The sequence below is a fragment of the Mastigoproctus giganteus genome, chromosome 10, assembly GCF_048544385.1.
Source record: "Mastigoproctus giganteus isolate SK-2022 chromosome 10, ASM4854438v1, whole genome shotgun sequence".
NCBI classification, from domain to species: domain Eukaryota; kingdom Metazoa; phylum Arthropoda; class Arachnida; order Uropygi; family Thelyphonidae; genus Mastigoproctus; species Mastigoproctus giganteus.
This window is the reverse complement of record NC_143584.1, coordinates 169,125,274-169,134,454: the sequence shown is the minus strand read 5'-3', so window position 1 is coordinate 169,134,454 and position 9,181 is coordinate 169,125,274.

Below are 9,181 nucleotides of genomic sequence, written 5' to 3'. Positions count from 1 at the left end.
TGGCTGATGCTGCATAAGCTTGCTTTCTTGCATCATATGCCTCTACTAATGCTAATACAACGAATAATTTGGACAACTGAAATGAGCAGTGGTTGAATCAACTGATAGCTGAGATTCTGTTAGAAAAGGTACATAGGGTTTGACAGACTGTAAAGTAAATGGAAATGAACAAGGAAGTGTTTGGGAACTTTAGGTTTCTTCGCAGATAAGTTTGCTCTATTAGTTTGAAAATTCATGGTGTATTCAGTAGTAGGAAAAGGTGGAGAGGACATGCTGTATGAAGCAATGAAAATTTTGGATATCGTGTACACATGGTAAGAATATACCCAGCTCCTATACAATGCCCCTCGCACACACGCACACACACTACTCAGACTCCCTCCATTCACTATCTGGCAGAATAGAGGCAGTGAGATTATACGCTAGCTGATCTGAAAGCCTCCTAGAGAGTTACTAATAGATTCAGTCTGGTGTACTAACTAGTGACCGGCCTGCGAATTCCGTTTTATAACTGTACCCTCGAAATGTAAGGAAGATTGGATCTCTCCATGATGTCCATCATAACCTCAAAAGACATCAATCATACTGCATGATGGAAGAGATGGGGGAGGTTTTGCCGGAGCTTTGCTCTGGGCGGCACACCTCTATCCCTGCTTACATTGCTTTACACCTGGGTAGTCACTCACAGTGTGCTGTATTTCAGGACTTGCACATGAGGATTATACTCAGGGCTACTAACAGTCCCATCATTGTGAAGGTGCAAGCAGAGAATTTGACTGTCATAGACCAACTGGACTTTGTCAAAATTAGGTCCACTTGACTTGAGTGTCACCCGAATATCAGTTCCATCAGCATTTTAGACTCCCAGGTAGCAAGCACAGCTTGTCATGTGTGAGCGAATGTTTGCAGCACCCTCAAGGACCAATCTGTCCAACATCACATGAACAAGAACTAAGTATTGTTGACCACTTTATTTTTTTATTTCAAGTTCCTCTGTACTGCTTATAAGGCAGCAGTGCTATTTCCTTAAAATTTATACTTCTTTTAATGAAAGGACTGGCCTTGAAAAATAAGTCTGTAAAATTTCTTGTGCCACTTACATTATGTTATTTACCTCCCGCAGCGTGAGTTTTAACTTCTATACCTTTGTCTCACCATCCTTATTCTTAATAGGACAACTTAATGAGCTTCTTCAGATTCTTCACAGTAGAGATTAAGGTCCTCTATTTTAGCTGCACTGAATCTCTCACCTCCACTGATTTCATACATAATGTGATGCATATCTCAATACAGATTGCCGAAATTAGCCAATACTGTGTGGGGAACATAGATACTCAAAATTTTCAGTGGTGTGACTACTTTGCTCATAGACTGTCAGTTCAGATTGTCTATATTGTGCATTATGATACAAGCATGTGTTCACCGATTGATTTGTGCTATAAAAAACAGAATAACTGTAAAAGTTTTGGAATACTAAGTTGTTCAACTGTTACATTGTGTGTCTCCCAACTCGACTAATCACTTGGAACTCTTTGACTTTCTCCAGTCTACTGGCTTCTGTTTTCTAGTCACATGCATCCAGCTGGTCAAGATGCTGAGGCTTTTGCAATTACTAGTGACTTCTGGGCGCCTCCATAGCCAGGTGGGAAGGAGCAACAGTGCGTAGCACACGTTTCTTGATTAGACCGGGGTTCGAGCCTGTCACCACCAAATATGGAGGATGCGGAAAGGTAAGGGAACGACCACTGCATAATCCCGGAGCAATATGGCCTTAGTTGCTAATGCTCCTAAAAACCAAACAAACAAACTAGTGACCTCACACAGATTGTTCATTTACCTACCATAATACCAGACAATCCTCCTAACCACATGGCCAGCACGATCTTTTTCTCACAAACAACCCTTCTAAGTACACGATTGAGGTGAGTGGCCCTCTAGGCACTGCAGATCACCACTTGATGGTCTCTTCTCCAATGGAGCCTTTCTCTCATGGCCATTCCCATCTCGTGTTGTTTACGATTACAAGAATGAAAAATGAGATGATCTGTGAGATTTCTTTTCTTTGTTTCCTTGGTCAGATTACTGTTTCAAAACTTCTGAGGTCAATATTTGCTCAGATCATGTTGGTGAAATTATTATTGTACATATGGAATCCTTTATTCCACACTCCACCTTAAAATCTTGTCCTTTATTTAAACCTTGGTTTTCCAATAAATATGCTAAAGCTGTCCAAGAGAAGAATATTGCATATCGTAATTGGCTTGTTTCCAAATCTTCAGTTTCGTTTTCTGCCTACACCAAAGCTCGCAACATTGTAAAGCAGTTATTAATCAGTCCAAAATAGATTTCGAACAGGCTGAATAGAAGTTACCCAAATGGTGACCGAGCATTCTGGTCCCTTGCGCAAAGCTATTGGCCGCAACTTTTGCCCATCTCTGTTCCCACCTCTGTCAAAACCAGATGGTTCTATTGCCACTTCAGCCAAAGATAAAGCTGACCTACTAGCTTCCTATTTTTCTTCCAACTCATCTATTAATCATCTTGGTAAACTACCTCCCACCATTCCCAGTAGGCTGCATTCAATGCCTCCAGTAGACTTCCATCAAAATGATGTAAGAAAGATTTTGAGGAATCTTGATGCTAAGAAAGCTCCAGATTCTAATGGTATTTTTCCAATTGTTTTCAAAACTTCTGCTCCTGAACTTACTCCTGTTCTGTGTTGCCTTTTTTCCCTTTTTTTATTCCAGAGGTGTTTTTCCTTCTGCCTGGAAATTTGCTTATATCTTGCCAGATCCTACAAAGGGTGACAAATCCATCCCATCCGATTATCATCCATTGCAATTACTTCCAATCCTTCTAAAGTAGTGGAGAAATCAATTAACTGCCAATTCTTAAACTACCTAGAAACTTTTCATCTTAACTACGATCACCAATATGGATTCCATCAGTGTCCATCCACTGATGATATTCTGGCTTATGTTACCCATCTATAAATAAAATATAAATGCTCAAGGCATAATATATTATGAGTTTAAAATTCACTATAAAATAGTGTAAATGCACCATAGTGAAGTCATAATGAACAACTACGCAAGTAGTGTAAAGACATCGATTTAATTGTATCTCGTATTGTGACTAGCTTTACAACAAGTGGCCCTGAAATTGTACCATCCCCGTTCAACAGTATCAAGAGCATATTGAGAATATGCCATTTCTGGAATAACATCTCATCATGGACAGCGCCGTGGGTGGAGAAAGGTGGTGGATGAGCGTGGCTGTCAACGTATGTCTCGCATTGTTTCAGCCAACCAAAGAACGATAGTGGCACAAATCGCCGCCGACTTCAAAAAGGGAGGTGCCAGGAAATGTCTCCACCAAGAGCATCAGGCGATCATTAGCCACAAAAGGTTATGGGAGCCGCCAACCCACCAGAGTCCCATTGCTATCACCATGACACAAGACTCTACGCCTCAACTGGCCAAAAGAACATCAGCACTGGACCTTGGACGATTGGAAACAGGTCTCCTCATCTGATGAGTCCCATTTCCAGTTATTTTGAGCAGACAGGAGGGGGTGTATCTGGCAGAAACTGCATGAAGGTATGCACCCGTCATGTCAACAAGGAACTGTTCAAGCATGTGGACAGTTGGTAATGGCCAGAGAGTGTTCAACTGGCACATCTTGGGACCTCTAGTACGTCTAGAAGCATCTCTGAATGGTCCAGGTTACATGTCCATCCTTGCAGACCATCTGCATCCCTTCATGGTCATTGTGCACCCATAGGGCAATGGACTATTCCAGCAGGACAATGCACCTCCCCACAGAGCAACGGTGACTAGAACATGGTTTGAAGAGCATTTTGCAGATTTTACCACCATGGAATGGCTTCAACTGTCATGAATCCTGTGGAAAAGTCCGTTTGAGCTATGGATCTGCCACCCACGAATGCAACGGAATTATGGGCAGCGGGGGAGCAATCATGGATGAAAATACCTGTGGAACGCTTTCATGAACTAGTAGACTCAATGCCTCATCATGTGACTGCCCTTATCCAGGCAAAATATAAGCCCACTCATTACTAGGTAGGTACCCCATGATTTCTGTCCACACTGTACATTGCATTCCGCTTTTCAGTTTGAGAAACCTTGCTCTGCTCAAACAGCTTCAACTTCTTGAATATCCACTACCAATTCCTTAAATGCTGATCTCTAGTGGGGCAAAGATTACTTAGTGGATTTCCCTTCTAAAACTCAGTCCTGTCTTATATCTCGCAAAAGGGATTCTACTGCTCCTATGCTTATGTTCAATGACACTGATTTCTAGGCAGGATCATACAGCTCTATTGGGGATTACTTTGACTTATAATCTCTCTTGGCATAAGAACATTACAAATATTGTGTTCTCCATATCTAAAAAACTGGGTTTTCTCTTTCGCTCTCGGCGTTACTTTTCTTCCAAACAACTGTTTACTCTGTACAAATCGCAAATCTGCCCTATCATGGAATAGTGTTTAAAACTTGCACATCTGAGGCAGTACCCCAAAATATCTGTCAGACTTATAGATTCCATTCAAAAGCAGGCAGTTAGGTTAATTAATGACTCATCTCTAACAAAGTCTCTCCACTCTCTGTCTCACAGACATTCTGCTTCTGCTGAATGCCTTTTCTATAGATACCTCCATGGACACTGTTCTCCTGAATTGCCTCCTATAATTCCAGCTCTCTCTTTCAAAGCAGTCTGTACATGTGCTGCAATCAGTCAGCATCCTTTTACTGTCCAACTTCAAACTCACAGAACCAACTTTTCTTCTTCCTCATTTATTCATTCAACTTCCGTTTTCTGGAACAACCTTCCTTCATATTTATTTCCTGAAAATTACAATCTACAGAAGTTCAAATATCCACCAATTTCTTTTTTCATCTTCTCAACCTCCAACCCTTGCACTGTACTAAGTACTATTATAGGTTCTAATACCTCTTGAGGTATTAAAACCTATTTCTAGAGAGGTGTATGATATGTCTACAAAGACATATTATACAGCTCTCTGGAACAGAAGTCTTAACTTTGAATTTCTTAACCACATTATCTTAATTCTAACTACTTGCACAAAAAAACTGAAATTAAATAGCCACATAGAGCTGTGAGATAGCCTCAAGCATTTTAAGCACTTATGACCGTTTTTAACCGATGCTAATTTTTTTTTTTTTTTTTTTTTTTTTTTGCTGGACTCTAGGTGCAAATTATATGTACATGGTGATTATTTTAAATGAGAACAAAGATGAAAATGCAGATAACTTTGAGTAAAAGAATGCTAGAGACATGGAAATTTACAAATTCTTTATTTTGGCACAACATTGCCATCTGTGGACAACCTGTTTTTTATGTTTGGTAATTGAAATATCGAAAATTTTCTTTTCAGTTTGTTGCAGACTATAACATTCATTCAGTAACATTATTTAATAATAATAATATTTACAGATTATTTCAATATTTAAAAAATGAGGTGGATTATTATTTAACCTGATTGCTCTCTTTTGAATGGGGTCTGGAAGCCTGAGAGAGGTTTTGGAGGCACCATCCTAGGGAACAATATTCCATGGTTAGGTACATTTGCAATTTGTACAGAGTGAACAGCTGTTTGGAAGAAACGTAATGCTGAGAGCGAAAGATAAGACCCAGTTTTTTTAGATGCAGAAGAAGCAATATTTGTGATATGGTGATGCCAAGAGAGAGATTAGAATTCAGGGTTATCCCTAATAGAGATATGTAATCTTGTCTAGGAACCTGATTGTCATTGAAGATAAGCATAGGAGCAGAAGAATCCTTTTTTTGCAAGATATAAGATAGGACTAAGTTTTGGAAGGATTGAAATCAACTAAGTTATCTTTGCCCCACTGGAGAATTGGCTGGAGATTAGCATTTAAGGAACTGATAGTGGATATTTGAGAAGTTGAAGCTGTTTGAGCAGGGCAAGGTTTCTCAAACTGGAAGGTAGAATGCAATGTGCTATCATCAGCTGGAGTTGTGAACATTAAAATTACCAAGGACAATTACATCACTGTTAGGAAAGTTGACTGGAGAAAGTCAAGTTTCAAAGAGTTCCAAATGATTAGTGGAGTTGGGAGAACAAATGAGGCAATAGATGAATTTGCAGAATGTGGTAGAGAGATTTTAAGCTAGAGAAGGTCGAAAAGAGAAGATTCCAAATTACTATGTTGCTGACAGGGAATATCAGGGTGCACGTGTACAAGTACCACCTTTGAAGTGAAAAATCGTACACTGATTAATTAGGACAACAGATCAGCAGTGGTTGAATCAACTGATAATGGGGTTTCTGTTAGAAAAAATTACATGGGGGTTTATTAAACTGTAAGTGGAAATGGACATCATTGAGATTGGAACTGAGACCATATATATTTGTGAAGTGAATGAGGAAGTGTTTCATAGTGTACATTAAAAAGAATGTGTGTGTACAATGTGAATGCTTCCAGCACATTCTGTAATTGTTTTAATTAAATTCTACATTTCATTTTTAAGAAAATTGTACTGTATTGCAAACAGGGTTGCATTTTGATTAGATAACACTATAATTATTAGCCCAGGCAAAAAAAAAAAAAAAAAAAAAAAAAAAATTCAATGGGAAATATTCATAAATGTTGGTACAGGTAGTTCTCGACTTTACGAGTTAATTCGTTCCTAGCGTGTGCTCATAAAGCGGGAATTTATTTCTTGTAGACATAATGTTAAAAATAGGGGTTACGTTGTCAACAATGAAATTAGTTAGCTAATTAGTTTGTTTAAACAATGATTGATTTATCCAAAGAAATGAAAACGTAGCCTGTAAAATCAAGTAAATTATAATAATAGAGAAATTATTTATGACTTACAAATGTTAAAGAATGTTTATTCTTCATCATCAACTAAATGCACACTCGTTGATCACTCATTAGCATTAGCATTGTATATCATTGACAATACTCCATGAGCTACTCTTGCAGCCCGTCTGCACTGCTCAGAGAACTTCATATCTGCCTGCACAACCACCCCAAGTCCCTTTCATTCTCTACCACTGTCAGTGTAGTACCACAGAGTTGATACGTTGCTCTGGGGTTGCTGTTTCCCATGTGTAGTACTTTACATTTGTCAATGTTAAACTTCATTTGCCACCTCTCAGCCCATCTGCTCAACCTTTCCAGATCCTGTTGCAGCAGCATAGTGTCAGTAGTGTCCTTGACAACCCTGCCAACCTTTGTATCGTCTGCAAACTTGGACATTAAGCTTGATACACCATCATCAATATCATTTATAAATACAGAAAACAATAATGGACCCAACACTGAGCCCTGAGGGACTCCACTAATAACATTAGTCCACGATGAGCAGTGTCCATTGATTACCACTCTCTGTCTTCTTCCCCCTCAACCACCCCTTTATCCATAGCAGCAATTTGCCTCCAATGTCACACTGCTCCAATTTGTGTAGCAGTCTTCCATGTGCAACAGTATCAAAAGCCTTTCTAAGATCCAAGTATATAATATCAAAGTTATTCCCTGCATCCAGTTCTTTTGTGACTGCATCATAGTATCCAATCAAGTTGGTCAGGCAAGACTTCCCCTTAACAAAACCATGCTGTGTCTGAGCTATAACTGAAGTCTTGTCTAAATGATCCTGCAGTGCTTCTTTAACCAATGCCTCCATTAATTTTCCTGGAACAGAAGTTAAGCTCACAGGTCTATAATTACTTGTGTCAGCCTTTGATCCTCCTTTGTGAATTGGGGTCACATTTGCACATTTCCAGTCTATGGGTACCTCCCCTGAGTCCAAGGAAGCTCTCATAATTATGGCTAAGGGTTTGCTTACTTCCTTTGCTGCCTCCTTTAATATAACTGGATAGATCCCATCCACCCCGGGTGCCTTTCTTGTGTTTATCTTCAACAGTTTCTCCTCCACTTTACTCCCAGTTATTTCAAGATTCTGTAGCTTACTGCTAGAGTTGAATACACCTCTGGCATTCCCCTTGCTGAATAACTCCTCATGTGTGAATGTCGATGCAAAATATTCATTTAGTTTGTTAGCTACCTGAGCAGGATCATCAACAGTTGACCCATCAATATCAAGTGGACCAATCTGATTCATCCCCTTCCTTCTAGAGTTTACATAAGTAAAGAACTCTTTGCTGTTTTTCTTTGCATCCCTTGCCAAGGATTTCTCGTAATCTGCCTTCGCCTGCCTAACCTCCTTTGTAACTTGGTTGCATATCAACTTGTATCTATCATAGGCTTCTGTGTCATGTGTTAATTTGTAAGTATCCCATGCATTTTTCTTCTCTGCCATATGCCTCATTAGTTCATCTGACATCCATTTTGGCCTAAACCTTGAACAATATTTCTTAGTTGGTATGTAAAGCCTAGTAGCTTCCAAGATAAGTTCTTTGAATGCTTCCCATTTTGAATTTGCTGTTGGTAACATCATCAGTTGGTCCCACTGTATAGAATTTAAATACTGTCTCAGTCCATCGTAGTCGCCTTTACGGAAGCAATAACCCTTCCCTTTACCCCTAATGGTAGTTACCTCTTTGAGTAAATCCCACTTCAGCACACTGTGATCACTGCCACCTAGTGGTTCATTTATCTGCAGATTCTTAATGCATGAAGAATCACTGCTGATAATCAAATCAAGAGTATTACTCCCTCTAGTTGCCTCCCGAACATGCTGATGTAGAAAACAATCATCCAATAAATCCACAAAAGCCATGCTAGTGTGTGAGTAACCAGCCCCCAAATTCCAGTCAACATCTGGGAAATTAAAATCTCCCATTATAAGACTCTCTGATTTACTGGCCCACTCTATTTCCCTGTACAGTTCCTTATTATACTCATCAGAGTCATTAGGCCTATAGCACGCTCCTACTCTCAATTTTGATCTCCCAATGCTTGTCACACCAAACTGACTCAACACTGCACTGTCCAGCGATGTCGACTGGCTTCACTTCCTTGGTTTTTATGTGTTTCTTAACTAATAGCATAACCCCTCCCCCCTTCCTATCCTGTCTATCCTTTCTGTAGACGTTGTACTCCCCAAATTGCAGTTCTGCATCCCTTATATCTGTGTGACACCTCGTCTCTGATATCCCAACAATATCTGCCTTTGATGTTTTGAGCAATACCTCAAATTCATCAAA